Source organism: Ctenopharyngodon idella, chromosome 23 (genome assembly GCF_019924925.1).
Source record: "Ctenopharyngodon idella isolate HZGC_01 chromosome 23, HZGC01, whole genome shotgun sequence".
Taxonomy (NCBI): domain Eukaryota; kingdom Metazoa; phylum Chordata; class Actinopteri; order Cypriniformes; family Xenocyprididae; genus Ctenopharyngodon; species Ctenopharyngodon idella.
Window position 1 is genome coordinate 21,901,090 of NC_067242.1, and position 26,619 is coordinate 21,927,708.

Here is a 26,619-nt window from a genome sequence, read left to right on the forward strand (position 1 = left end):
CCTCCGCGTAATGCAGCCCAGCTGTTTTCGCTGCAGATAGGGGCCGAAAGGGAGGGAGACAGACTCAAAAGAGACTAATTCCCACTTAGCCAGCACTTATGCCAAGATTTATTGTTTCCTGGTAAGGGAGGCCTGATTAAGCGTCAGGTCCAGTGTGGCAAAGCTAATTCTGATAAGCGCAGGGAGGATCAGGACAAACAGTATCAGATTTAAACTGATGCTGTGATACTATTAGGGTCTTTGCAAAGACTCAAAGAGAAAAATACGGACTCATACACAAAGAAATACTGAATCTGTCTAGCTTAGCCAGCAGGATGCCATTCTAAAAGATCTTTCCGAAAGATGGATTTTTAATAATGCTGAGAGGTGCTCCATTGAGAATCTTACAACGAGGCACTTATGCATTAAAGTGCTTCTAAAAATACAGGATTTCACCAGGTAATGCCATATCCACATATAAGTGTGAAAACACAATAATGGTCTGGCATGAAGAAGAGGCAGCAAATCACAAAGCACTGCTGAAACTGATGTTATAGGTAATTAGCATAGCAACCTGTTGTTGAGGTTTCAGATTGTTGCCAAATGCAGATATCTGAAAAAGTTTTTTTTTTTTCTTTGAGGAATGTGACTTTATATGTAAACAAATATAAGAGTAGGTTCTTATGACTCATGATTAAGCCAGTCAGTAATGGCCTATCATCCCTTCACTACACCCTAGCAATGCAAAAAAACAAACAAACAAACAAAAAAAACGCTCAGAATACCTTAGGAACCCCATAGCAATGCCACGACAACCATACACAAAACCATGATCAGCAATGCACTAAAAATATTCAGAACATGTTAGCAACCACATATGCCATGGCAACTATAGATAAGATATGTATAGAGGGTATGCACGTGACGTCACTATCGGCCGTTATGACTGCGGTTACACCCACTGAGTAGCAAAAGACTGAGGTGCAGCATTGTTTTTCAGCGTGAATGCCGCTTTGCCATTGACTGTAGATAGATTTGACACAAAATCTGAAGTATATTTTTATAGACTGCCGAAAGCTTAAAAAAAACAAAAAAAAACAAGCAAATCGCTGCAATTCACAGAAACAACTGGACTCCAGGCAGAGAAACATGGATTTGCAGTTATCATTTTGTGTCAAAATGTTGGATTTTGGGGTAAAATCATACCCTATATATTATATTGTTATATATTGTGTTGACAACTCAATCAATTAAATATTTACCATCTTATATTCTGCATAATTGGGTGTTTTTAAATAAACACTGAAAAAAACTATACAAGTTTTAGGGCTGGACGATATGACAATATATACATATATATATATATATATATATATATATATATATATATATATATATATATATAAAACATTGATATAAGTGATCACTTGGATTTAGACCTACCTATATTGTAGTTATATAAAGCATTCACAGGCAGATTTGCTTTATGTATTTCCCCAGCGTCGAAATCAGGCACATATAAATGTCAGGCTGCATGTCAATATCCATGGATTAGGTTTCTTTGACATGTTATAAGGAACACTTTCGAGGCCAACCTTTAGTGTAATCATTTGTTTTACTTTAATCATTTGAGTTTTTGCAGTTTCCCCTATTAAATCATGCAGCAGGTTCTTTTGCCACTCAGTCCAGCTGAGGGAGAGTGTTCCGGTGGGAAAGTGACGTCAGTGCATACAATCTATATATGTTGATTCCACATTCGACTGCTCCACACACGTCAAAGCATCCACCATCTTAGAATAGTCAACATCTCAGATGCTTGTCATTACGCACAGTAAAAATCAATGAGTTTTTCCAAGATGCACAACACTGTGCAGTCTCTGCTTGTAAAAAACTCAGATTTCAATTCCCAAAGAAATGGGATAACCTTTCACAGGCGAGAGTGTGTTGGTTTATTTTTAAATGTATTAACTCAATATTACAGGTTTTTACACTATGGTAACTTTTTAATGTTGTGTTAGCTGACGCCTTCATCTTATCTAACATTAATGATAAACTAAATCCTATGAAGATCATCTGCTGAAGTCTATTGCAGATATAGATATTCATACATACGTACAACTATGGTTGCAGATGCAGTCAACTTACTCTCAAATGTTCACTGACCGGCTTTGATAGTTCCAGCATGGCAGACAGCTTGTGTATAGCGGCCCATAGAAACAGCCACTAATCAGCATAAGTATATCTATGATGGCAACCACCCACAACACCCTACATAGCAATGCACTAAAACCACCAAAAAGAGACTCTCCTCACTGGTTTTTAATGTAAAACTCATGCTCCAGTTTCACTTACTGTTGACACATTGCCGAGGCTGAATGAATGAATCAATGAATGAATGAAAATATTTCTTATACTATCAAATCAATAATTTGGTATTTTAAGCATGTATTTCAAAATATTAACTAATTTACATTATATTTTACATTATACTAACTCAAAATTGTATTTATTTATTTTATTTTGTGTATTTTTAGTCACTTTCTTTTCAGATAATCAGCCATCCAAGCTTGGTAAACACTAGGTGTCACGAACTAAAACCTGTCAGACTCACATATCATTATTTCAAGTCATTTTAAGTTTGATTGGACATGACAGAATACAATGATATCTAAGCAGGTAAGCTGTTGTTTAGTTTTTTTTAATTTGTCCATTTGCATGAGCACAAGCTTGATTTATTCAGACCGATTTGTGTATGCAAATGCACATGTGCAAGATAGACAGGATTTATCGCATGAACAGCTTATGTTATTATTATTACATTTTTTTAAATGTAACTTTTTTTCCTTATTATTGTGTTATGAGTTAATTTCAGTTACTGTAGAAATACAAAAAGATATATATATTTTTTTTAAAAATGACGTAAATTTGCTTCTAATTTGTTCAGAAGTTTCCTTATCCTGCATTTTTCTGTTTCTAAAAACAAAGTAAATGGTGATGTCATTTTTAAAGGCTAACAATGTAATCCACAAATGCTCCAGGTCATATTTAGCGGAGTTCCCATAGTGCACTCTGATGAATTATACTATTTTGCTTGGAAACACACTTGTCACTTTTGATCAAAACACATTTTCCTGTTCCTATCCACAAAGCAGGAAAAGTCCAATAATTTATTGTGTAGATTGGAAGCTGTGCCAAAAACAAACTGCGGATGAGCGAGCAAGTGATAAAGAGATACATATGTGCTTGAAGCAATAAAAAGTGGCCTCACAATGTGATATATTAACACAACTCTAATCCACAAACATGCTGTAATTATATGAAACACCATGGTCCCACCCTGCGAGACTGGGAAACAGATTAAACACTAAAGTGAGGGCTAAGGACGTCAATCACACGCATCACTTCAGTAATCCTCGTGTCTCCTGAGGTCTCGGCGGGAATAGTTGAAGAGGGGTTATCATCAGGAGGGGAAACCCCCCTTCTTGCGCTTGTTACTGGGTACCCCTCAGTAACCTCCAGGGTTCATCCTGTGAGGTCTGTGCAGTCCTAACAAGGCACTCTGACGCCCCCTAAAGAGCTCATTGAATAAGATGAGAGAAAGAGGCCTGGTTGCCTTGGACACAAACAGTAGCCTGAGACCAATCAGACCTGATGGATCTCTTCCTCTGTAGACGGTCATCATGAGGGGAAAGGGAGGTGGGGTCATTGAGGAAGACACTTGGAGCTGGATTTAGCTTAAGGAGTTTAAAGGTTTCTTCTCTTTTTTTAGAGTGTGAAAAGGGACCAGCATGTTTCTTTATTAGTACAAGTATTATCAAAGTATTTTGTTAGGGCTGGATCCAATAGAATGTTCCCTGTGAGCACTGGAGATATATGTATATAACATCATATCCTTCCGTACTCCTAATAGATTCACCATGAAAAGAAAACAGAAGAATAAAGAAGCAATTCAGACTCCAAAAAGTTTGTGAACACTTACTGTAAGTCACACTTAAAAATGCATGAATGTCTTCATATAACAAAATATCAAACTAAATGAAAAATAGCGCAAACAAAATTTTCAAGCACTTATTTCACAAAAAGACGCTTTTGGTGCTTATGATTCATATTTAAAAGGTTAGTTCACCCAAAAATGAAAATACTGTCATTAATTACACACCCTCATGTCGTTTCACACCCATAAGACTTTCATTCATCTTCGGGACACAAATTAAGATATTTTTGATAAAATCCGATGGCTCAGTGAGGCCTCCATTGACAGCAAGATAATTAACACTTTCAAATGCCCAGAAAGGTACTAAAGACATATTTAAAACAGTTCATGTGACTACAGTGGTTCACCCTTAATGTTATGAAGCGACGAGAATACTTTTTGTGTGTCAAAAAAAAAAAAAAATAAAAATAAAAATAACGACTTTATTCAACAATATCTAGTGATGGACGATTTCAAAACAGCTTCATTAAGCTTCGAAGCTTTACGAACTTTTATTTCGAATCATTGGTTCGGAGCGAGTTTGATTCCCGCTCCGAACCACTGATTCGAAACAAAAGATTCGTAAAGCTTCGAAGCTTCATGAAGCACTGGCAGTGTGAATGTAGCCTAAGTGTGTTATAGGTGTCTAAAATTATTTTCCTTTTTATTTTTTATTTTTTTTATTTTAATAGGATTTCAAGTATCAGAACCAGTTTTGTATTTCAGCAGACTCTCGTAACTGGTGTAAATCATATTTTTCAATCCTGGAAATCTCTATTTATCCCTTAAGTATAGCATACACTCTAAACGTCTGAGTCAGTTGCATTGATTTTTGCTTGCACTGATCAATAAGAGTGGTGCTGGAATTAGCTGTTATTCTGGCATCATGACTCTCCAACAGATACGGTTAAAAGGCAGGATAAACACTTAGGTTGGGCAGTTTCCAAAATATTGATCTCTTGATCTCGCTATTTGCTCTGACAGTTTGAGCACAGCCAAATCGGATGCCATATTGGTGAATCGAAAATTTGACATAAAAATGGTCCCACTTTATATTAGGTGGCCTTAACTACTATGTACTTACATCAAAAAGTTAGTACAATGTACTTATTGTGTTCATACTGTATTCCAAAACACTTTTGCTGCTACTGAGGTGGGATACGGGTAAGGTTAGGGACAGGTTTGGTGGTATGGGTAGGTTTAAGGGTGGGTTAAATTGTAAGGGATGGGTCAACAGTGTAATTATAAATGTAATTACAGATGTAATTAGATGTAATGAATTTTAATATATAAGTACAATGTAAAAACATGTATGTATACAATAAATGCATTGTATCAAATGATTAATTTAAATGTAAGTACATAGTAGTTAAGGCCACCTAATATAAAGTGGGACCAAACGTCTCTAGCCATGGACAGCATATCGACTATACCGATCATTGCAACATAATAAAATGCCTTTGTACAAGCCCTAAAATCAACCCTAATACGCCTGCATTCCACTCTCAGTTGGAGCTGTCACTCTGTGTGGACATTGTCCCATACAAGAGCTGCTAATGTCCAGTCCACTCTGCTCCGTTTGTCTAACTCATGAATGGGAGCATAATGGCACTCCTGGTGGCTCCCGCCTTCCAAGAGCCGATCGGAGTCTGATTTGCCTCAGTTTGGGGCACCAATCTCAGGAACAAAAGTGGTCTAAAGGGAGGGGGGTCCCCTTGTCGAGAGGTCCTCGGGTCAAGGCCTGAGCTAGCGCTAACAGGCTATTCCTCCACTTCAGGGTCCCGACTGGGAAGGAGACAGTGAAGTTCTAACAATAGGATGAAAGGGACCTTCTGAAGGCATTTGTCTTTAAGGAAGTGATGGCCATGAATGGTGACAGAGTCTGAATGAGGGCTTTCGAGGTGTGATGTACGCCTTGTTAGCAAGCATTGTGGGGATAGCAGGGGGTAGAGCGGTATGACAGCCCATTTTTTCCCATGAGGAACTCATCCTTCAAGAAGGCAAGCAGCTCTTCAAAGATGTGCTATCAGAAACCTCCAATGTAATCATCAGCGTTCCCCTGGGGTGATCAATGAACCCTGGGGATGCCATGACAGCACGTGGGTCTCCTGCAGGAGGAGGTGAATCAAACAGCAGTTTGCGTAATGTGGTGCGTTCCACGCTCTCTCTTCGGGATGCCAAAGACTGATGGATGTTCTTTGTCATGACAGAACATCCATCAGGATCCTTTCATTAACCTCTTAGGAGATGTGTGTTCTCTCTTTCTTTTGTTGTTGAAGTCTTTCAGAGAATATAAGAGCTACTCATCTAATTGGTGTTGAGGCACAAAAACTGGCAAAAACTTCCACTGCATCTTCCAAGAGCCACTTTTGTCCGTTTTTAAAAGTGTTAGACACACATGTACACTTTTGAAGCTATCAGAGACAAAATGGCTGTGTTTGTTTAATGACAAAAGGATTAGTATGAATTAGTCTTCTGGATTGTACAGTTCTGTCAACTGGCAGATTCTTTTCAAGTGACCAACATTTGTAAGACATTGTAGTTATGACAACAAGGTTAGCGGAGTCAGGGTAATTAAACATCTATATTCAAACCCTCGATTACAATGAATATATTCAGAGTTAATAATATTTTATTATTTAAAAAATAATATTTATATTTTATAATAATATTTTAGTATATTAAAAATATACTTTTATATATAAAAATTTTATATATTTTTTAAATATTTGGAATTGCTGTATTTTAAGTATATAAATTCAAAAACCAAAATAAATATTAAAAATGTATATGTTTTAATTTTTCAAAGTAAAGTTTATTGTTCACTAGTTTGTGTGTTTCATTTTAGGTAAAAATTACTAAAACTTAAAATTAAAATAGAAAATGTAAAAACAAAATTTATTTCAAAGAAAATAATAAATAATACCAAAATAACACTGGAGCTAATGATAAAATGTAGCTAAAATGTTCAAAGAAAAATACATTTTTTATGTTTAAATAATAATAACAGATAAATTTCTCATCCTTCCACAGTGCAGTCATTCTTTGTTCTCAAAGCATGCTAAATTATTTAGCAAGGAGACATCATCATAAATCTTTGCTATCGTAAGAGACGGTGTTAATTTGCAGAGAGAATAAGATATATGACTAAATGGATTTGAACCTTGCAAAGCTCTTGGCTGATCTAATATGTCAGCGCTTTAAGCATAGCCGAGGTTGCTGAGCCATCTGGAGAAATGAGCAAAGGCTTTAAGCAGATTTATTCTGGTGTGTTCTTTAAGATTATATCACTAACATATGCGTAGGAAACACAGGGGAGAAATGCCTTAGACTCATATATCATTTACTCTGTGTACCTTCTTAATGTGTTTCATATTTTAAAAAGTCAATGTAATGTAAATGTAGTCTGGGAAGGGAAATAACCCTTTAAAGTTGAAGTGAGCAATTTCTTCAATTTTAAAATACTTTCTCTTATCCTAGCTTAATGTGCAGAGACAACTATATAGTAAGCCATTCACATGTTGTCTGTAAACACTGTGAATCAGTGGCTCTTTTAAAACATTTCTGTTTGTTTGAGCAGTCCAACATGTCAACTTTTGGTTTAATCAATGGTGTGAGTTTGGGGCGGAACTACCTACAATAACTGACAGATGGGAGTAGGATGAAATGGGCTTTAGGTGTTTTTGGGAAACATGTTTGAAAACAATTACTATATTTGTAATAGTGTTTTTTCCAATGCTATCTCACTGCCAATTCTTACGTATTTTATGAGGTGGCTAATCCGTACTAATTCGTACAACCTCACTCGTACAAATTCATACGTTTTGTCTAAACTCCAGTGATGGGTAGGTTTAGGGACGGGGTTAGGGGTAGGTCATTCGAACGAATTCATACAAATTTGGCAACTTGTAAAATATGAACGATTTAGCAAAAAATTTACGAATTCGTACGAATTAGCCACCTCATAAAATACGTATGAATTGCCGTGAGATCGGGTTGGTTTTTTTCTGTGTAGTTAAAGGATTAGTTCACCCAAAAATGAAAATTCTGTCATTAATTACTCACCCTCATGTCGTTCCACACCCGTAAGACCTTCGTTCATCTTCGGAACACAAATTAAGATATTTTTGATAAAATCTGATGGCTCAGTGAGGCCTCCTTTGACAGCAAGATAATTAACACTTTCAGATGCCCAGAAAGCTACTAAAGACATATTTAAAACAGTTCATGTGAGTACAGTGGTTCAACCTTAATATTATGAAGTGACGAGAATACTTTTTGTGCACCAAAAAAAACAAAATAACGACTTTATTCAACAATATCTAATGATGGGCGATTTCAAAACACTGCTTCATGAAGCTTTGAAGCTTTATGAATCTTTTGTTTCGAATCAGTGCTTCGGAGTGTGTATCGAACTGCCAAAGTCACGACCCCCAGTGGTGAATAATTGAAATTTCGAAACACTTATGACATAACAAAGCCTCGTTTAAATCACGTGACTTTGGCAGTTTGATACACGCTCCAAACCACTGATTCGAAACAAAAGATTCGTAAAGCTTTGAAAAGTTTCTCTTGCAACACCAGTGACCACCAGTGTTGTACGACTCCCAAATCAATGATGAGCCAGCTTTTTTTAACAAATCAAAAACATTGTTCGCAACCAGTGTAGTGAATGAATGAACTTATGAGTGGGTTGCCTTAGTGAATAAAACACATAAACCTCACAAAATTCACAATAAAATGTATTGATTATTGACATTATCTCACCATTCGGAAAGCAAATTGCATTTCTTTATTCAAGATTTTCCTTTCAATTATTAAAGGAACCATTAATGACCTGGACATCCACATCCTAGAAACTCTGACTTTAGATGGAATCATAAGTATAAAATAAAATGAAGTTCATGTGTACTGTTTATTTGCACTGGTCTGAAGACCCTTTATAATGAAACTGACATACCTTGTGAAGACTATAGAAGATTTACCTAAAATGAAACATTCCAGTGGGGTTACCTCAGGTTTACTCAAAAAGAAACAACATATGTTAGCATAAGCCCCCACCCTATGGCTTGTTTCTGTACAAAGGAATGCAAAGGCAGTGTATGGCCTCTTCAAAATACCATAGTCATGTGAAGCGGGATAGCATATTCGTGTTTTATGAGGAGATTTACTTTATGAGTATGCAACATGTCTGAAAAGCATGGTCTGGGAAAATGTTTGATCTTGAACGCTTTCAACTTTGTAGGAAGAAAGAGATTGATGGCAGATTTGTTTTTTTCTTGAGTGTACTGAAGCCTCACTATGCTTCAAATTTCCTTTTATGTATTTAGGTAGAGACTCATAGTACAGCAGTGGGCTGCAGGGGTGCATCTGAAAATTGGGGTGGGACATTATAACCTTAACAGCTTTGCTCCTTAATATTAATTATATGACATGATGTTCACAGAGTAGTACTGATTTGCTGAAAGCCAGATTAGCAAATAGGTGACATTTGTAATTAGCCATTGCAGGATTTACTGATTACACTTCAGTTCAGTCTTTCGTATGTTTTATGCTTTTCTTTGCACTACTGTGAAGCAAAACTATAGTATAAAGTGTTATAATGGTTGGTACATCCCTGGTGGAGAGGTTAAAACTACGCTATGCTACAAATACATACTGCACAAATAGATGCTGATCAAACTACTGTACCTGTGCACATTTAAAGTCAAAGGTCAGACGAGGGCCATGGTAATGATCACATTTTTAACATACATATAAAAGCCTATAGGTCAATATACATTAAATATATATGCAGAAGACATAATGGCACACCATAAAACCTGACCTTTGCTCATTTGTCGCACTAAAGGAATATTTCTGATTATTTACATAAGGGTGAAATATAATTTTCTTTGCCACTAGCATCACCAAACTGAATAGCAACAATACTTGAAGTTATTTTTCAAAAACATTTTTTTCAAAAAAATATTAAAAATGTTTATTTTTAATATTTGACCATTTTCAAGGAAGTTTGCTGAACACTCCCCCCTGCCTGCCATAAAAACAGATAGTCCCACCCTAAACTCAACACCATTGGTTGAGCCACAGTGTTTACAGTGTTTCCACCAAACTGAATAGCAAAAATGCTGAAATTATTATTCTAAAATATTTTTAAAAAATATATATTCATTTTGTTTCAAAACTATTGGACATATTTGTTTCAAAATATAAATAAATATGAATTATATTTTTTTTTATTTTACCATTTTCAAAGAGATTTCTCCTAAACACACTCCCCCGTGTCTGCCATAAATCCACCCAGACTCATGCCGTTGATTGAGCCACAGTGTTTGAATATCTTACATAAATCTGTCTCTGCACATTAAATGGAGTTAATATTTTAATATTACAAATCACTTTTAATATTACAGCTTGAACTTAAAATTACAGCTTGCATGGCATGTTGTCGGTTACGACAAACAATAATTCAAACACTTATCTTATTCCTACATTTCCCATATTTAGGGCCTGTATACACCTGGTCACTTCATGCATTTTCTGTGATCGGATAGCTATCTGATAATGAAAAATGCCCTCCGAAACACATTCGAGAAATCGAATCACTGAAATCACTTCAGGAGGTGGTTTGGATGCATTCCAAACAAAACTAGACAAGTGTAAATGCATCTGGTTGTTGAAACCACACATGTAATTTTTACTCCTCCTGAAATGGTAAAAAATAAATATGTGAGAGCGTGTTATAGGCAGATATAGCCAGAAATGACAGCACTACTGCAACACAGCCACAGTATGGCCCACCGCAAATGAGTAGCTGCATCTCTTCAGTAAGTGAGGTGCAAACTACCGCAAATGAAACTGAAAGTTTGGCATAGCATCCTGAAGCTTAACACACTCACGGTTCTGTCTTTGCCCTCTTATACTTACAGTATCATAATGATGTTGCAAAAAGAAGCCTTGGTCCTAATCTACTTACATTATTGTTGTGTTCTATGACAGACCAGACAGGTTTGGTTGGTGCTTGGCACCTTTGAAGTCTTTTTTAATTCTTTAGCCCTTCACATAAACCAACACCATGTTCTTTAATCTATAAGCAGCTGATTCTTATTGGCTTGATGAGTTTCCCAGTGAGTAAGCATCTTTTCACTGCCTGGCGGTCTGGATTAAACTAACCTAAAGAATGCTAGTGACTAAGTGTGTGAATGCAGATGAATATCCACAGCTCTATGGGTGTACTGAAGAAACTTGTCTAGACTGTAATTAGGTTAGATTTAAATAGCATGTTTTATAGCTCTCTCAAGGAGGTGGCCATATGTTGCTGAGCTCAGAAAGTTTGGCTTCCCATATTTGTGATGGGAGCGCAGCAGAAGCATGCTGTTGTGTTACTCACTTCGGCAAGGCAACAGTAGAGACAACCAGAAGCATTTTTCTCTGGCCAGGAAGGGCCTGCTGGGTGGTGTGTTTACATGTGGCCAAAATCTGGAGAAAGAAACAGCTCTGGCTCATTTCTAGAGGTAGCAGTGAGTGATAAACAGCCTAAACCAAGCTGAAATATTCTCTTTGCCCACTTATGTGTATGGACATTTCCTTCCACTCTAAAGCAACATAATGCAATGTGTAATTCAAAATTAGGCTAAGCCACATATGAAAAATCAATAAAAAAAATCCTTCATATTAACACTGGGCCCTATTTTTATGGACTTTAGATAGGTGTATAGTAGATATATCCATTGTCTAGCTTTTTTCCATTGTGAACAAGAATGGAATGTAAACAGCATGTCTTGGATTGGATTTTTTTTTAATCTTTTTGTCAATCTGTTGAAGAATAACTGACACTAGTAGTGATGCTACTAACAACTACAATTTTCAGTAGCATGACAGACAAACCCTTATCTGTTTTCAAAACAGAGTAGTTTGTCCAGTTACAAGTTACTTTTTCCAGCAAATACCGCTGTAGCATTAAAAATACATACCTATTTATCACAGTGTATTGTACACAGAGCTTTACAGTCAGGCAACCTGATGCAATTAAACATGCTAAATTATCCAAGGGAAGTAATTTTAGCGCAAAAAAAGATGATTTTTCAAAATTGCAAATAAAACAAAGATTCGTGGAGTACGTTTTACAAGAAAATAGTCTTTACAAGAATTTTTTCAAGAAAATCTTTTTGCTTCAAAATTTCACGTTTAATTCAGTGTTCAATTGCCATTTCTTTGTAATAATTTCTGAGTGAAAATAATTTCAAAGTAAATTCTACACCAAATGTTTTTTAGTGTGAATCAGTTCATTCAGATGGTCAATTTAAATGAAGTGATTTAAAAAAAAAAAAAAAAAAATCACAGGTTAAATGGCTTTTTTGATATATTAAATACTATTATACTAATAATTTAATTAAATGCAATGATTTTTTTTTTTTTTTTTTCAAATCAGTTGTTTTTGAGTGTTATTGGTGGTATTTTGTGTAAACTGATCTGTTCAAGTGATGTTTAAAACTTAATTGGGATACTTGTTTTTGTGCAAGATAGATGCACTGTTTGCAAAAATGAATAAACTAATAAAAAAAAAAAAAAAAAAACTTTAATGTCATTAGATATAAGCTACTAGCAAAAAGTAGCTCTCAAAAGGGTAGCTCTCATAGATATTCAATACAAAATGTTTCTGTAACAGTTGTTTACCAATGAAATGTTCAATATATTTGTACATTAGTGTGCCATATTTACTTGCACTAATGAGACTGTTAAATGAACATGGTTAATGAATCAATATCTGCAGCAGTGGTGTTCCCTTCACTTAACGCGAAATGAGCGTTTAAATGTCAAAGGCATGTATTAACAATTAGCCTGTTAATAATTAGGAAACAGATTGTTTGGGCTCATTAAAACCAAACATGTCATGTAGTTAAAATCACAGTGTAGACAGGAAAGAGAACTTTGGGCTATGACATACAGTAAACCGTGACTCAACTTGAAAAATCTAGTGCTTTAATGAAATAAATATTATACCTGTGGATAAATATTAAACTTGGTGAAAACAGCATAATAAATAACTCAATAGGAATTCTCAAAACTACTTCAAGCTTTTGTTCAGACTCCCACAGATCTACTCCAAGTTCATCTAGAGTATTTAGAGTTAGTGAAAGTTCAGTTAGCAAAAGTTCACTAGCTTCCTAAAGCCCACGGAGCTGTTGTCAGCATGCTAATCAACCTCTGCCCTAAAGCTCAAGGATCAAAATGGCATCAATGACTGAACAACCTGGAGCAAGATTCACCATTGTCACATCCAATCATTACAGCTCTCAGCAGTTTAATCCAAATCAACAAATGAACATTTCAATAATGTTGAATCAAGCTATGCATTACCATTAAGGCAATAAAGGGAAGAATTAGCAATGAAAGGGGATGATTAACCAAATACCACTAAATAGCTTTGGAAAGAGGAACAAAGCTCATTACTAGAGCATAATAATAATGACATACAGACTTTTAAGTAATTAAGGCTACCGAGACATAACTTCTGGGTTTAAATGCATTTATTGTACAAACAAAGAAAATAGTATAAATGCTGCAGTTCAAATCGGCTGTAGTCCCTTGACACGTGATTATTTCCATCCACCGCTTCTGTAATAATTAGAGTTGACTTTAACCTACTGCATAGACACCCTGGTGTCCACTAATGAAAACAAAGTCTTTTGTTATGGGAGAGTCACAGCATAACTAATTGAATTTCCCCTGGTACCACTCCAACAAATGACCATGTCACAGCCCTCTCTGAGAAAATTTGGCAAGCCCGAGATGTGCTATAATTGAGGTGGACGGAGGAACAATTACAGTAGTCTTATTCCCAAACAGTTCATGATCTTCTCTGAGCTGAGGGAGACCTTTCACTGATGGGGTCACAGGGGCAAATAGTTGAAGCATAAGAGAGTTGTGTATGGAAACCTCATTGGATCGACATGCTTTGCAGATACCATGTCTACATGACCACAAATTCTCATAATTTCTTGCCTTTTCCCACACAGTATCAAGCAGACAGTCTTTGATTTAATAGCATATTTAGGTTTATTACCATGTGTTTAGAAGCTTTTAATGGTCGCATTTTAATTAGCACCATTTACAGGTTGTAATGTGTGTTGATAATAGGCTTTTTTACTATCTGACAATAAGCATTGATGGGGGTGATTAGCAAAGGTGAAAGGTCATCTAATTAACAACAATTACTTGGACAAGTGGTGCACATTTTCAAGCATCTTTACCTCTATCGCCTTGATGTCAAATCAATCAATGAACATTGATCTGTTTTATTGATGTATTTGTTTGAGATGATCTTAAATATGTAGAAAATATCATAAGGCACTTTAGACAGCTGTTTTAAGACAGAAAAACATGTTAAGCTGACAAGAATGCAAAACTTAAGCATGTTTACTAGACGTCGGATTTAAAATTTCTTTCTATTTAATGTATCAAATGTCAACATTAAGTCAGGAGATGTCCTTATACATTGCTATAAAAGAAATTACTGTATAAGCAGAATCCTTTCATGCTGGATAGACAATTCTACTAACCGTTTAATCAGGCTATATTTTAAAATGTCAAACAAATTGAGCTACTCTGGAAACTGCAGGCTGATGCAGTTCTCTATGTCGCTGCACATTTGAGTTACACTCAAGCCTCTGATAAAACCCTTGTAAACGAAATAAAGGAGTTACAAGCAGGCTTCATTCAAATCTATGACCTATTTACTAGTCTGCTGTCTACTGCGCCTCATTAAAGACATAACTTAAGGGCTTCCCCTGGCTTCTTCTTCAGGGTCAAAGGTCATAATTAAATTAGCCGCTTGGCTTTATCTTCCACTTCAACAAGAAAATCTCATTTGTCTTTTATGTATTTTCGAAAAGATTTTTAAATAATGAATGTTTTCAATTTCAAATAGACATTTTTGTGTAGTCTAAGTAATGAGTGAGCAGTATGAATTGGGCATCAGATTATTTTGTGTAATTCATGCTTTTTGCATCAAAGTATAATCCAAAAGAGTGGTGATGAATTAAGTGACTTCGTTCACATGGTGAATTACTTCCAGTAAATAAATTTGATCTTAAACAAGTGCTTTACTTTAGACATGTGTCAGAGAAATTAAGATCGCACTGTACATATGTTGACGGTTCAGAAATGTAATTATGTTTTATGTGGGGCAAGTAGAAATGCATATGCACATACATGTATGTCAGTCCACTGAGGCAGCAGAAGTTCATGGTCACGGCACATACTGTACATGAAGCCAGTCAGATGGAAGCATGAAGACATAGGGTGGTTGGAAAAAAAAGAATTTAATACAATGCACTTATTATGTACATACATGTTTTTACATTGTACTTGCATTTAAAAATACCTGCAACTATGTGGCCAGTTGCATCAACTGCTTAGACTACTCTTACAAGGTAGTAATTAAGTTTTTTTTTTTTTTTTTTCTTTAAGACTGGTCATAAAATCTTTTAATTTAGTTACATAAAAACGAGGGTTGGTCTAATTTGAATTCAAAAAATTGAAACTGCTATTCGGTCAGACTAGATTTTAGACACAGTCTTAACATAGTGGCTACATTTATGCAACTGACCACTGCAATTAATTTCTCAAAGTGCATCTATAATTTATGAAAGCTTGTTTCTGCCACTAAATAAAAAAATTAAAAAAAGGTATTTGTGACTTTTTTCTTGCAATTGCAAGTTCGCATCTCACAATTCTGATTTTTTTCTCAGAATTGTGAGATTTAAACTTGCAATTGTGAGTTATAAAGTAAGAATTGCATGATATAAAGTCAGAATTGTGTGTTATAAAAGGGCTTTTCACACTTGAAATAGTTAACCCTGGGTCAGTGGAACCCCCAGGTAAATGGAATCCTGGGTTATCTTGCTTCACGTTTTACACTGCTCATAATTTACCCAGGGTTAACAATCCTGGGTATTCATAAGCTGACGTTTCACACTGTACATCCCCTAATCTCTGGGCTGACATTCTTATTTGCATATTTGCTGTGTCAGTGATTGGATAAACGTTTACATAGCTCTAGCACTGCGCATCCTTGTATTGCCGACTGTACTGTTTATACTGAATGGACATTTCAAACTATAAAGGTAAGAATCAAACGGTCTCTTCTTCACTCAAATTGTCATGTTTTCTCTCAGCATTTGACATTTTTTCCTCTCAAATGCTGAATTTACTGTTTATATACTATGCACAGTGTTTCCGTGACTGTCCAAAGCAGGCATATGAGTAGCGATTAGTTGTCTGTTGCTAAGCGTCAAGCTGTAACATTCTAACACCGCATTGTTTCACACTGTACAAGTCTGGCACCGCAATGTGGGGTTAACACCGCAAAAGTGGTGCTAACCCCGCTTCTAAATTACAAGTGTGAAACGTTCCTTTACCCGGGGTTAAAAGTGGTGTTTTATAAAGTGCGTCTTATAAAGTCAGAATTGTGTGATATAAACTCGCAATTGCATTTTATAAAGTCAGAATTGCGAGATATAAACTCGTAATTCTGACTTTTTTTCTCAGAATTGTGAGTTCATATCTCACAATTGACTTTATAACATGCAATTGTGAGTTTCTATCTCGCAATTCTGTTTTTTTCCTCAGAATTGTGTTTATATCTCGCAATTCTGACTTTCTAACATGCAATTGTGAGTTTCTATCTCGCAATTCTGACTTTCTAACATGCAATTGTGAGTTATAAAGTCAGAATTGTGAGATATAAACTCAATTCTGAGAAAAAAAAATGTCTTTTTTCCCCATATATATATATATATATATGGTAACACTTTACAATAAGGTTCATTAGTTAACATTAGTTAACATTAACTAATAATGAACTGCACTTGTTCAGCATTTATTAATCTTTGTTAATGTTAATTTCAACATTTCCTAATACATTATTAAAATCTTGTTAACATTAGTTAATGCACTGTGCAATGAACAAGCAATGAACAACTGTATTTTCATTAACTAACGTTAACGAAGATTAGTAAAATACAGTAACAAATGTATTGCTCATGGTTAGTTCATGTTAGTTAATACATTACAAAAGTTTGAAAATTAAAAAATAATCTACAAAATAGTTTTTTGTAGATTATAATTTACAAAATAGATTGCGCACAATTTATAGGTCACTAATCTGAAATGTGAATTTGTGTATATATATGCTTAGCTGTCATTGTGTTCATCAATAAACTCCCAAAGTGATTTACAGTTACTGCATGTTGATGGTGCACGTTCTACTGTTTTTCTCTATATTTCACAAACATTCATCAAATCAATTGTCAGTTTTGCAAGACCTCTAAAATGACAATTTCTTCCAGAAGGATCCTAAATGATTATGACACAAAGATGAATCTACACTAATTTATCTTCCACTGTTTTCCAACCCAACACTTCTGGTTAAAAAAACAATGACAGTCAACCTCTATGAGAAGTTCTATGAGTTATGACTGTTCTCAAGTGTATACTGACAATGTTGCACTAAGGCAGTTATGAATGTTGTTGCATAAGGCCACTGGGGAGGGTTTGAAGATATGGAGTCATTAGATAAGACCGGGACCTAATGTGCCGGCTCCTCAGGCGACATTCCCAAATTTCACTTTCTGTCTTTTTCCCTCCATCTGCTAGGTGCTCTCCATAATGTTGCAATAGTTTTGTTACACAATCATGTCATATCACACGTGAACCCATTTATGACTTCTGTTCTTACTTATAGTGGGAAGTGCAGGGCATGGTGAAGAGAGAGATCATGGGAAAGTTAAAAAAAAAAAAAAAAAAAAAGAAGAATTCTGAGTAAACAACCAGAGTAATATAAAGCAACTGTGAATGTTGCTATATCATAAAAATTTGTTGTGATACACAACAATTAATTCTGGTCCTCGAATTTGATTGGTTGTAGGTAATTTTTAGTGACTCCACCTACACCAGTAGTGTCTGTCAAAATGACTGATTCATTGAGTGATTAGTTCAAAATGTTAATTCAACCAGGCAGAGCCGGTCCTCCTTATAAGCAAAGTACGCAAGTTGCGTAGGGCCCCCGAACCACCTTGCTCTCCAATGATTTAACGACTTGGGATGCGATTAATAGAATTTTAGTTTCGGTTTTGACTTTGGCTTCCAACGATTATGAAAACATGCAGCATTCCGTTCCTTTCGCTGCCGCGAATGAGACGCTGTTCCCCAGGCGGCTTTCTGTGAGTGTGATCCGAAATGGAGCGAAACACGGACAGATATAGGCTGCTTTGAGCTTCAGGTGTGCACTTAAATAAACAAATACAAACAAAAATATATCAAAATGCCCATCTTGGCAAGTCTTCTCTTAAACACAGTCAGTTATGCCTTAAGCGACCATAAACAGGTGGGAAAGTAATCGCATGCTTGTCAGCAGGGCTTGACATTAATACCCGCCAACTATAAATTTTATATATAGCCTAAATATATATTTTTCAATTGTAGTCTTTTAAAAAGTCATCTGAAATAATGAACTAAGAGCAATGTTGTCAAAAATAAAATTTTTCGCTGATTATAGCGCTTAAACAGTCAAATACACACAACATAATGTCAAAATGCCGGTCTTGCTGAGTATTCATGTAAACACATGAATGCATGTGTAACAGTATAATGTCAAACCCTGCTTATCAGTATTAGATCTGTGCATTTGGTCTTAAAGTAACAACAGCCTAATAAACCTGCTGATGTCTGTGTCCTTTAATGTTAATCAAACAACAAAAGAAAATGAGAGAATCATTCATGCTCTTCAATGAATAACTTTAGTAACTTTAATAAGAATCATTGTATATTTGATTCATACTGTGATGACTATACCCGAGTTTTATTTTTTCATTTGATTACTTCATTCAATTTCTGTATAGTAGGCTTTTAGACATAAGTAGTAGACTAAGGGTGTTTTCACACCTGTAGATCGATTGCATTGTTCCGAAACAGAGACTTAATTTGTTACAATGTTGCATTTTCTTTTTGGTTTGGTTTGCTTTCACAAGGCAATATTTCAAAGCGTACCAAAATGTGTTTATGCAAGTCACATGCGTGTACAAATGTCCCCTTACTGGTCAGAGTTTACTCTGCGTCATCCATTAAAATGTTTGACAAGTTCGCTTCATGAGCATATTGTGGCTTGTTTAGTACCTACTGTCAAGACACACGCAAACAGTATACAAATGTAGCTGTCATTCCCGCTGTTAAATTATGTACTACATTCAAACTAATTCAAGGCGATCTCTCTTTATCTCCCAGTGCTGTATAATAGGCTAACTGTGTCAAGACACATGCAAACACTATATGAAAGTTATAATGCAGCTAGAGCAAGAATCAAGGCTTCGTTGGGACAGCGTTATTGCATGGAGAAGTGCGAATACACAACGTTTTAAGATGAAAAAATCGTTTTTTTTAACTGCAGTAGCCTAACTAATATGCTCACTCACAGAATCAAACACTGCTGCATTTTATAAAACACATTTCCCATTATGAAATACGATATTGTTTGGTTCGTTGGTCATTTGGGTCGGACTGCTTTCACACCACAAGCGAACCGCCCCAGAGTTCGTTTGCAATCGGGCCGAGACCACCTCGTTCAGGCGATCTCGGAGCGACTGTTTTGGTGCGGGACTGAGCGCAATTGCAGTGTTCACATATGCCTAAACAAACTGAGCCAAGGGAGAAAACGCACCAGGTTCTGAAAAAAATGCTCAGGTGTGAAAACACCCTAAATTAAAATTTCATTTGTATATTTTTTCTATTGTATTTGTCCTATGGTTTGTAATTTTAATTTTTATGGAATTTTTTATGTAGCTATGGAATTACTGTTTTTAGGAACTAAACACCACTGTGGTGCGTTTTGTGGCCTTCATGTGCAACAGTTTTGCTGTAGAGTTTGGAATTATTTTCAGAGCAAAAACAAGTAACAAGCATTATTATGTTTGAAATATAAGTTTGTCAACATTAACTTCTTGTTTATTGAACTATAATTGCAATTTCACACGCAAGTGTGCCGCTGTATTAAATATATTGCTCAATCATCACTGCAGAGCAATCCAGCTCCAATCTATATTGTAATTTTTTATGTAAGACACAGAGGGCGAGCATTGCAGAAAATGCTGAATTTTAGCTCTATAAAGGAGCTTTTTAAAAATCTTGACCTGACTTGCTTTGTAGGTTGTTGTGCAATTTGTCTTGTTTTAAAGCAATTAAACCCTTTGTGTATCATATGGCGAAACTCATGCTTATGGGATCAATGAGGTATCAGTTTATAACTTTTTGTATCAAAGATCAAGTCTAGACAAAAAGTATTTAGAAATCTTGCTATTATATATTTAGTTTGCTTTTGCCCAAACTTTTAGTGAAGTAAGCAAATCCCAGATCTGCATGGTTACCTTATTCATGGCTATGTGGAAAGATGATCCAGCGGCTGTTTTTACTAACACATCCTGTTGTGTCAGCAGTGTTTCCCTCTCTCAGAGTGTTTGTAGAAGGACAGAAATGGGCCAAACATCACTGATACAACACAGGCTCAAAGATGAGAGGGAGATAAACCTGTGTAATATACACAGCCAGACACAGATATAATCACAGACACACATGCAAGCACATACAATGCATGGGCATGCTGTGTTTGCAATATTCAGTTTTGGGTAAGTTACTCCAAAAAAGTAAGGAATTACTAGCTACTAATTACATTGTCAACAGTGTAATTAGACTATAATTACTTTCTCTAAAAAGTATTGCATTACTTATTACTAATTACTTTCTAAATCCCATATCAACCTCAACCAGTTGAACAATACAAGGATAGACATGAAACTGCTCTAATTCTTTCAAATATATAACATAAAATTGCATCAATTATTCTTGAATGACTAAAGTATTTAAAGGGAGAAGGTTACATGAATACAGCATATTCAGGCATACTTCTCTTTTGATGTGCTGCTTTTTGCTTAATAGGAAAGTCTTATTCAGACATTGGATTGAAGGCCAGTTGCTTAGAAAGTCCAGCTGGTTAATTACAAAATTTGCTCAGAAAAGTCAATTTCTGAAAAAGTTCTAATATGATTTGTTTGCAGGAGGATTTAAAGTCAGGATGAAATGAAAATTCGCCCTAACTCTTTTCTAAATGCAAGTTTATCCACACATACAGTTAATTTTTACTTTAGTTTTTCAACCTTGTAAAGTTTAATCAAAATCAAAAAAATCAAAAAAGATGTCAAAATGCCCTTTTTGGCAAGTTTTCACTTAAACGCAGCCAGTTATGTCTTTAGTGACCATAAACAGTTGGGAAAGTAATCAAATGCTTGTCAGTATTAGATCTGTGCATTTGGTCTTAAAGTGACAGCAGCCTAATAAACCTGCTGCTGTCTGTACCCTTTAATGTTAACCTTTCTGTTGAGATGTGTAAATTAAGTTTATTGTGCATGCTGATTACATTTTAAGTTAAGCTATTTGTTAAGCTAAGTCACAGAGTTTATAATATTAATTTATTCTTTTTATAGTTTATTCTTCAATACATGTTTGGCATCAATGTCTGCATTAATGTAGGAACATACATGAGGTTACTCAATATGTGTCAGTCTATTTGACATGCAGGATCACAAAATGAAGCTGTGATAAACAACATACATTAAGTGAATAAAAGGTAATAATCAGCAATATGTGTTCACACACATGACTTTATTTCAATGTTTCAGTTCGATCATGACATGACACTGAGATATGTCCGAAATATACGTACAAGTGTGATTACGTATAGGAACGCCGAATCAAATTTGAAAACAAACCATCCGAAAGAACGAATTTGCTGAAATTAATCAGACTTCTCATCACTACTATCTAATCAACAACCAATGGACAGAACAGAGTCCCTGCTTTGAAACTTTGTATCTTTTTTTTTTTTTTTTTTTTTTTTTTTTTTTTTGGTAAAAGCCAAACAAGGTTTTTCCTGACTGTTCTTGTGAGAGTGAACAGAATAGTGATCAGGGTGATGTGTAAAGGGTTTTTCACCACAGCAGCTCTGTGGTTCGACAGTCCTCACTTTAATCCTGTTAGAGCTTTTCAAAACTGCTGCGTCCACTCAGATGAGCAGATAGAAGCCTGCCGGCCTTTGTGTGTAAATTCCACCTGTAAGGGAGGGTAAGAGAGAGCAGAATCACACAATGATTCCCCCTCCCTTGCTCCCTCTTATTGTCCATTTAAATGAGCTAAATCTATGCCCAGGATGGTGGTGTTGCTGGTACACCATCAGGAAATCATCTATTTATTCAGTTTTTGGGGGGTCCCAGAGATTCCAATGATGTATTTGTACAATTAATGAAAGTTAACTTCTTATTTTCCCTTCAAATTCTATTAAAAGTTTCTCTGATGCTGTCAAACCCAATTTGTTGTAGCAGAATAACCTCTTTTCTTTTCCAATAACCTATTTCTGTCAGTTGTTTTAGTTTGAAGAGACACCCTGTCCAAACAGCCAAAGGAGATTAAACAACCTTTCAATACGTACAAATTGAAATCGACTATATAGCAAAGAAACATCACCGGGTGATTCGAACAACCCTTAACAAGTTTATGCCCTGTGTCAAAAGAAATACACAATCCTTTTCGCTTGCTATCAGATTACTTGCCTTGAAAGGACAGCTGTTCCTATGAAGGGAAAGATATAGTGCGTGGCTTGAGCTCTCAGATATAACAGCATATTGTGTATTGGATTTCCACACAGTTGGTTGTTGCAGGGATTCCCGGAATCCGAGTGAGCAGCATTACAGGAGCCATGTGTCATTATTCCTGTGACCAAAAACTGGGCTTTAGTCTCATGGAAGCCTGACAGCCAGCTATGGATGTCACAATGGATAAAGTGTTATTTCAGTTCACTTCACAACAAAATTAGCTTGCAAGAGGTGAACCGAATAATGACTCAAAAACCTAATAGTCATGTCAGCGATATTCAATTCCAGGGAATGTTTACTGGCGGTTGTATTAACAATCAAAGCCCTGCTTAGTGGTTTTGTGGGCAGTGCATAGTGAGAATGATGTAACTTTATCAAGCAGACTCTAATGTAAGACTTCCAACCATTAATTGGCTATAGAACAAGATCCCTCGAGCCTGGCTCGTACCCTGTCAACACATTCCACATATAGAGCCAGCTCAAGAGATGCTGCCAATGGTCAAGTCCAGCAGCAGCCAGCTCTAGATCTCACAGGTTTTAAATGGGTGTTTCTTCAACTAAGGGCACAGTTTTTGTCCCAGAGATTTAAAAAAAAGTCACATGAAGGCCATATCTAAACTTTCACTCTTAAAGTTGCAATAGACGCCTGCTTTCAAACGCTCCCATGTGTATCTGTGCAAGCGCTTGGTGAAGAGCTTCATTGATGACCATTTACAACGTTTTTACAGCATTGATCATTGAAGCCAATCACAGACATATCCGATGAGCCGTAACCAACAATTGCCAATTAGAGGTGTTTACGAATGTGGTGGGGAATTTGATGTTTTTGAAGATGTGCATGGATAAATCATCTATGATATTCCATAAAAAATAAGAACTGTTCATTTTGATTTCATGGTGACTTTAAAATATGAAAATCCATAATAATAATAACTTATTACATGTTTAAAATTACACTATTCTACACAAAGAGTTAATTAATAACCATTTTAGTAGGCCTATTAGTAGGCCTTTATTTAGTAGAATAGGCCTACTAAAGGCCTATTTAGTAGGCCTATGTACTGTGTGAACATTATTGATAGGCCTATCAGTTTTTAGACAAATTATGACTGTCAGTTTGGACATCATTTCCAACGCACACAATAATGTTTCCCATAATAAGCTATTTTTAAAAAGTTAGTCTACATGTTTACTGAGACAACAAAAGTGTCAGTAAGAACATGCTTAAGATGAAATATGAGATGTGAAGAAAATATAAAAATCAAGGTAAATATCAAATGTAAACATATTTTATTGTGCATAATTTCCAGTGTAATTTTGTCAAATTGTAAAATATTATTTAATTGTGTGTATTTAGGGTATATGAAATGCTAGCTATGAATTTATAATTTTTTTTAAAAAAAATTACAGCATTCTGGGGTGCCTGTATTGTACATTCACTTTTGAACAAATTAAGTAGAGAGAGTGTGAAAAGTCTGTTTTAAGAAAGCCTTAACCTTTCTAGTGCTTAGCCGACACACATAGCCGAAGAAACACCCATGCCATACAGTCCCAAATTCTTCCACATATATTTAGTATATAGTTTATTTCCGTATAACATATACAGTATGTGTTAGAATGATGACTGTTGGCACTGGCACACATTCTCTGGTCAGCAGTGAGCAATACATCAGGCTTGTCACACATTTAGAGGGCAACTGTAATGAATGGCAAAGCTAATCCAGTGAACTCACTGATTTATAATTGAAAAGTCACATTCGTCCTGTCTCTGGAGTTTTAAAGTAACAAATTAGCTCTAAACATGAAATGCATGACCTGAATTAGCAAAACTAAAATAGACTTGACCTCGTTGATGCGTCAGACAGGTCCATAAATTAAGTCATTTTAAACTCATTATGTTGTGTGTAGACAGTAAAGCCTAGCTCTGTTTATGTACTCTAATGATGTTCAAACATAGGTGCATATATATATGTGTGCATTCACGTGTGTCTGAGTGCAATGTGAGGAGGCCTGCATGTACATTTATGGCTGGTGAGCGCAACATTTCTCACTCTGCCATTAATCAGCCTGTGTGTCAAGTTCGACAGATGTGTCCTAACTTAGCAAACTACGCTGCTTCCTCAGTTTCCAAGAAGGCACCAGAACCTTTCTCATAGTCCTTTGAAAGGGTATATATATCAGACACAGATACAGTGCACAGCATTGAGAATGCACACATACAGTGTACACCGATCAGGCATAACATTATGACCAATAATATTGTGTTGGACAAAAAATTTGCTGCCAAAACAGCCCTGACCCGTCGAGGCATGGACTCCACTAGACCCCTGAAGGTGTGCTGTGGTATCTGGCACTAAGATGTTAACAGCAGATCCTTTGAGTCCTGTAAGTTGCGAGGTGGAGCTTCCATGGATTGGACTTGTTTGTTCAGCTCATCCCACAGATGCTCGAATGGATTGAGATCTGGGGAATTTGGAGGCCAAGTCAACACCGCAAACTCATTGTTGTGCTCCTCAAACCATTCCTGAACCATTTTTGCTTTGTGGCAGAGCGTATCATCCTGCCGAAAGAGGCCACAGCCACCAGGGAATACCGTTTCCATGAAAGGGTGTATATGGTCTGCGACAATGCTTATGTAGGTGGTACGTGTTAAAGTAACATCCACATGACCCAAGGTGTCCCAGCAGAACATTGGCCAAAGCATCACACTACGTCCACCGGCTTGCCTTCTTCCCATAGTGCATCCTGGTGCCATGTGTTTCTCAGGTAAGCGACACACACGCACCCGGCCACTGACCACTGCAGACCGGGAACACCCCACAAGAGCTGCAGTTTCGGAGATGCTCTGACCCAGTCGTCTAGCCATCACAATTTGGCCCTTGTCAAACTCGATCAAATCCTTACGCCTGCCCATTTTTCCTGCTTCCAACACATCAACTTTGAAGACAAAATGTTCACTTGCTGCCTAATATATCCCACCCACTAACAGGTGCCGTGATTAAGAGATAATCAGTGTTCACTTCACCTGTCAGTGGTCATAATGTTATGCCTGATCGGTGTATAATTCACTCATATACACATTCACCCCTGGCTTGTTTCTCATGTTATAGTTTGTGAGATGTTTTACTGAGGTGAATAGGTTGTTTCTAGATAACAATTTCTAGAAATTTTTTTTTATTTTTTTTTATCAAGATGTAAATGGCGATTGCCAATGCAAAACTCAGTGCCACTGTGTAGCTGGCACTGACAATTTGCCCAGTATTTGTCATTGCTAGGTGTTCTAAATGATTTATAGGGGGTTGTTTGGTGGCAGTTTTATCATCTGCCAGGTGTAAATCGTTAAAGTCGGCATGAAATGAAAGTTACGATGGTCTTTTATTACCAATTTGAGACATATATCTGAAAGAAAAGGCTTCTGGAATGAGAAAAATGTAGGGCGGGGCTTGATTTTGTCCTTCGGGAATTGATTGGATCATAGGAGTTGGGTATGAGTCAAAATCTGCCAAGGGGTAATAACTGAACAACAGTTTTAAAAAGTGATTTTTCACTATTATTTACAGCAGTATCTGCATTTTCATGGGTTTAAAGGTTTAGTTCTGTCATTAATTACCCTCATGTCGTTCCACACCCGTAAGACCTTCGAACGAAAACACAAATTAAGATATTTTTGATAAAATACAAGAAGTATATGTCTTGTCCATAGATGGCAATATAATCATTTCAAGGTCCAGAAAGGTACTAAAGACATCGTTAAAATAGTCAATGTGACTGCAGTGGTTTAACCTTAATTTTATGAAGCGACGAGAATACTTTTTGTTCTCATATGCTGTTTACGTTCAGCACTTCCATACATGAAACATCAAGGAATTAAATGATTTTATGAAAGAAAAAAAAAAAAAAAACACTGCCTATTGAACAATTTTTAATAATTTGTTCAGAACCCTAATAGTAATAGCATGGGCAATGGGC